Genomic DNA, 6,198 nt, shown 5'->3' on the forward strand with positions numbered 1-6,198 from the left:
GGACACCCACCTTGTGCACTAGAGTTTTGACATCATTAGGTGCCCCTACAGGCTCTCAGATAATTTAGCCCTTTCCTTTTGAGAGGAATTTTGCACAGTCCTTACCTAGAAGTCACCAACATGGCCACTTTTTCCGAGGATTTCAACGCTCTCACCACAGTGGAGGACAGAGGTGCACCACTGTCTACAGGGGCAGTTTCAGAGTGTATGGGGCTCTCATAGATGGCTCTGCAGCTGGCCTCTGGCTCCTGCCTTCTAGGATGGCAGGTGGAACCCCATGGACAGAGCCATCAGTGACCCCCGACCCCAACCCCTGAGACCACTGTGCAAAAAGATGTCATAACTCACTACATCACGTGTCTCTCACATTCTCTCTTTTACCTGTCTGCTCTTCTGCTCGGCCGGATTTTTGAGCCCCTCTCTCTGTTTCCCCTTCAGATCAACAGTGAATGTGTGTTGGGATGTGACCTGGCTCAAGATGTCACCTCTCAGATTAACCTCTGAGTTAACCACCCATCCTCCTCCCAACCCCCAATGGTGTCCCTCATCCCGGCCCATCCTTTGGCTCCTGCTAACCTAGGTGGGGAAGCAGCCATGGACAGATGGAGTCTGGCTAGAGAAGAAGGGTCTTCCCTGCCTCCCTTGGACCTAGCCTCCTCCCTGCCTCCACTCAACAGGCCTATTTTCTATATCCTTTACAAGCTCTCTGATTAGGACAATCTGAGTTCCTCTCTGTACCCTGTTAAAGCCCTTACATACAAGGGCACAGCCAGAAGCCGAAGCTTCCCATGAGCATGTTTTTTCATCCCAATTAGATCAGAGAGGGCAGGGAACATGCTCCCAGTGCTCACTAGCACCCTGCACGCTGATGCAAGTCCAGCTGTTCTGGTAGCTGACTCTTCCTGTGGACACACTCCTACTTTCCCTGTGCTCTGGAAGGCACTGTAAACTGTTTCCATTAGTGGCTTGGTCAATGGAAAGAAGGCTCCCTTGTTGGAAAGAATTCTGGGTGTGTGAAGAAAACATGGCTCTGCCCAAAGCAATCCATATCCTTGTTCTCGTGTCCTTCCATTGATTCATTCCCAGGAGAGCTATCCAGGACAATTCTAGGTAACACGCAGTCCCCGGAACTTACCATTCTACTGGGGCTGTGAGGCTTGAGACAGTTGGACAACAAGGCACATTGGCATGTAACTCAGTCCCTCCCAAACTCGATTTGAGTCACGGATTGGGGAGGTTAGAGAAGAGGGGCAGTAGGGCTGCAGGGGAGAGCAGGCTCTGCGGGGGCCATGGAGGGAAGAGCAGAATTTCGACAGGAAGAAGAGATGTGGAAGACCTTCCAGGCAGAGGGTACAAGGCAGAAGGACCTTGGCGTTTGGCAGCGAGTGGGAGGGGTGCTGGGCAGTGGGGGTAGCGGGAGAAAATAAATGTCGGCTCTGTGAGGCTCCTGTGGATGTAGCAGGCAGATGGGCCCACGCTGGCCATTCCAGGCCTCATCAGGGAATCGCTCTGGTAACGAAGAATGTGTGAGGGTAGCCTGCTGGGGCTGCACCCGCTTCTTCCCAGGCCCCACAGGCAAGCCCAGCCGGGCCGGAGGCCTCAGCCAGACCACGCTTGCCTCGTTCCAGGCTCAGAGGCAGCGAGAGAGACTGGAAAGGCAAAGCTGTTCGATTTCCAAGGCTTCCCGGCTCGCCAGGTGGAAGGCGGCCAGAGAAGCAGCAGCTGGTGACAGCCTGCCTGACTGGCTCAGAGAACAGGTCGCTACTCAAGGGAACAATTGGGCAGAAAGAGGGGTGGCAGGTCAAGGAACATGGGCCAGTGGAATTCTGAACAAGGTCAAAGTCCAATTTGGTACAGCGCTTTATTACCAATTTAAATCTCATCCTTCCTCCCAGGGCAGCTGCCACCCCTGCAGGAAGAGGCCAGGGCTGCCACAGGGGACATTTGCATTTGAAGGCTCCAAGTGCCTGGCACCCCGGCAGGACGGCAGCCCGGCCTGACTGCTCACCCCAGCATCCAGAAGTCACACACCGACTATGCTCCTCTTTTGCCCATATCTGAACACCTGCTTGCTTGTGGGGGGAAAAAAAATCCTCACCCAACTCTTTGTACTTCTTCCAGCTTTGGGAGGGATCCCAGAATATGCAGAGTGAGAGACAGCAGGGTCTGGAAGGTGGTACTCATGTGTTTTTCTTAAGTGGGGCTGGAAGGAATTTCTAAGGGAAAGGCGATCAGTGGCAACAGGGATGGTAAAGACCCACACCGTGATGTGGGAGGAGGGTGTGGGGAATGTTGGCTGATGGGATGAGGGGAGGGTCCGGGTGGCCATGAATATCTAGCAGGGGCTTCTAGAGAAGCTGTGCGTTGGTTTATTCCCATGATTCTTTTGAAAAAATGCTCCTTCTCATGCTTCCCTTCTTGGGGGCAGTTGCTTCTCAATCTTTGACTTCATCTGGGGCATTTTAGGGAATATTCACGGCCGATTACTAACATCCCAGAGATTCTGATGTAGCACATCCATGCCTTCTCTTTTCCCACATCAAACCTGCTGCCTCTACCACCATTACCACCCCCCTGAGGGAAAAGGATGGATAAGCTCCTCCTCACTCCAAGTGCTACGGAGACCTGGATTAGACTTTGGTGACCCCTTCACCATTAAATTGACATACATTTACTGGGAACCTAGGTATTGGTGAAAACTTAGCCACATAGCTTTGGTGTTTGATTTCAGCTGTACGGAACTGTCTGTGAGAAGAGGGAGCATGTGGTACAACGTGTTCATGACAACAAGGCTCATGGGAACAATGACCCCACAAGGAGATTTGCTTGTCAGCACCCTAGGGGCAAAGCCTGTCACAATCCCTTGGCTGCTTGCTGGGCTGGGGCATTAGACGTGGGTTACCCAACACCCTGTACCCAGGAGACCAACGTGACACACACAAACCTGCCTCAGGCACCTGGAGACACATTCTGGGCATCCTACAGCTAAGTCTGTGGTCAAGCAGGCCTGGCCGGCCCTGCCTCTGTCTGAGCACTGCTGGGGCTCGGGGAGGGCACTTAGGCTTTGCAGTGGGCTTCAGGGACTCCTCATCCCTTTTCGGCTGGCAGTGGGAAACAGAGATTAATTCGACAGGGACCCTCTGTTGTCTCTTCCAGTCTGACTGAGAGAAACAAGGAATGCGGAGGATCCGCTATTCAAGAACAGGTGGGCCCCTCCAGGCCTCCAGGTCATGCTGGGAAGGGCTGAAGGGCTCCCCGGGGCTCTGGTGACTGTCCACAGCCAGATGGTACTCTGGGAGAACAGTTACTCGCAGGTGGGCACCAATGAGTAGACCACAAATGATCTCTCCCGGGACACATTCCCCACATGAAAACACCGAGCCCCCTTGGCCTATTTTGCCACTCAGCTTGAAGGCAGAAGGAGCTTGTGTGGGTGACGTTCAGAGCCCCACCACAGATCAGGGAGCCCCAGTAGCTCCAGATGCCCGCAGCCTGAAGTCCAGGGTGTTGGGGGTGCCATCCAGGACACTTCATTATCAGCTTCCAAACCGTTCTGTTCTTCCAAACTTCCAACTATCTGCCTCTTTCCCCTCGCCTCAGATATTCTCAGACCAACCCCCTCTGCGGACCTCACTTCCAGCTCCCCTGGACACGGCAATTGCACCACTGGTGTGGAATAATTCCTGCTTCCTCCTTAGATATGTATCAAAGTCTACCGGCCCATCTAGGTCCATTCTGGGAAATCTTTCTCAACGGGAAGTGACTTCTCTGCATTTCTCAGGAATGGCACTTGGCATCATTCACCTCCATCTCCCTAGAGCATAACAAGGGACGAAGAAGCTGTACAAGAAGTACACTTCGATAGCCCATGTCACTCATTTGCACTCCTTCTTGAGTGTGTATCTCCACGTGTAAATAACTGACCTAATGAGCTCAAGAAGGCATGGATCTTGCATTTCATTTCACTTCTCTCTTCGCTCTGTGACACACAGCCCGGAAGCTTATATGTGGATGTGTTCAGTGACAGATGTGATTTGATAACGAGGAGGAGATACACCAGCAGTGGGTTCCTTTTTCCACCCTAATTTGGACCATACATTCCAGCCAAGCCCATTTCTTCACCATCCGTCCCACCAACTTTCACTCACCTGGGCTGTCACGTGCTTGCTCATTCTGTCCTCTAGTTCCACTCTTAGTTCTCCCAAGCCCTTTCTCTTGTTCTCAAAGTGAGCTCAAACCCCACCTCATCATGATAACTACCTCTAGGTCTGCTATAACTGGGAAGACCCAAGTCATCAATTCCAGTCTGCAAGCAATGGCATAGTTCTGCATTTCTTTAAAAAAAAAAAAATGTCTGTTTTAGTTTTGTGGGTCAGCTGTGGACTGGGCTAAGGGATGCCCCGAGAGCTAGTAGAACATTATTTCTGAGCGTGCCTGTGAGGGTGCCTCCAGAAGAGGGTGACATCTGAATTGGGAGATTGAGGAAAGAAGAGACCTTCACCAGTGTTGGGTGGGCATCACTTAACCTAATGAGAGCTTGAAGAGAACCAAAAGATGGGGGGAGGGAAATTCACTCTGCCGGAGCCGAGCCAGCCAGCTCCTCGTGCCCTCGGACATCAGCGCTCTTGCTTCTCAGGCCTCCGGGCTCAGATTGGGATTTAGACCATTTACCCCTGATTCTCAGGCCTCTGGCCTTGAACTTCATTCACCAGCAGCTTTGCTGGTTCTCCAGCTTACTGATGGCAGACCTAGGGACTTCTTGACCTCCATAATTATGTGAGCCAACTCCTACCATAAACCTTCTCTCTCTCTCTCTCTCTCTCGTTCTGTTTCTTGGAAGAGCCATGACTAATATACAGCTTAATGTCGATTCCATCTCCTCAGCCTACTGGGCTGTGAGGAAATTCAATCCAAATCTTTCTTTGGTCCCTATGGGATCCCCTACTGGGTTGGTAAAGACTCAGCCGCTGCCACGGTGGCTCGCTGGTTCACAAGGCTCACAGTGGTAGTGCACCCACCCGGCAGGTGCCGTCTCTAGGGAGCTACTGCTCTGCATCTTCCAAATCACCTTTGGGTCATGGGTTGGTTTTCTGGTATGTTTTTTAAATTTAATCTTTTTATTGTGGTGAAACATACATCGCATACAAAATTTACTCTTTTAGCCATTTTAAGTGTACAATCTAGAGGCATTAAGTACATTTGCGATTTTGTGCTAACATTCCTACTATCTATTTCCAGAACTTTGTCATTATCCTTAACAGAAATTGTACAAGCTTTGAACAATAATCCTGCATTCCCCCCTCACCCCAGCCCCTGGCAACCTCCTCTCTGTCTTCTGCAGATACTGCAGGTAGAGGTGTAACAATGAGGTTGGGGCAGTTTGAGAAATTCGACTCTCTCAGCCCTGGCCTGGCAGCGTGGAACACAGCCAATGTCTGTTTTTTGCTTAGAACCTCTCAGTCTTGCTTGTTTTCCTTCTCTAAAAGGTAGAGAGAATGGTACCAACTCTGACTAAATCAAGGTTTTTTACTGATAATTTAAAAATATCACAAATATAGTATTATATCCAAGCCTGTGTGAGTTTGTGAGGTTTATACAAAAGAAATTGTGAATACATTGATGCTATATAAGCAAAATTATATTTTAGCTGTCCAAGAGGAGTTATCTTTTAACCAAGTCCTGTCATTAATTGTTTTGTGATGTGAAGGACTGTCTGCAAATGTCTGTTTGGATATTCAGCTTTTTTTTTTTTAAGATTTTATTTATTTATTCCTGAGAGACACACAGAGAGGCAGAGACACAGGCAGAGGGAGAAGCAGGCTCCATGCAGGGAGCCCAATGTGGGACTTGATCCCAGGACCCCAGGATCATGACCTGAGCTGAAGGCAGATACTCAACTGCTGAGCTACCCAGGCAGCCCTTGAATATTCAGCTTTTTTTTTTTAATTTTTATTTATTTATGATAGTCAGACAGACAGAGAGAGAGAGAGAGAGAGGCAGAGACACAGGCAGAGGGAGCAGTCTCCATGCACCGGGAGCCCGACGTGGGACTCGATCCCGGGTCTCCAGGATCGTGCCCTGGGCCAAAGGCGGGCGCCAAACCGCTGCGCCACCCAGGGATCCCCAATATTCAGCTTTTTAATACCTGTTTCCCTCTTAGGACCGAGTGTGTAGAACGCTGGCTGGCCCTTTTAGTAA

Source organism: Canis lupus, chromosome 6 (genome assembly GCF_048164855.1).
Source record: "Canis lupus baileyi chromosome 6, mCanLup2.hap1, whole genome shotgun sequence".
Lineage (NCBI taxonomy): Eukaryota > Metazoa > Chordata > Mammalia > Carnivora > Canidae > Canis > Canis lupus.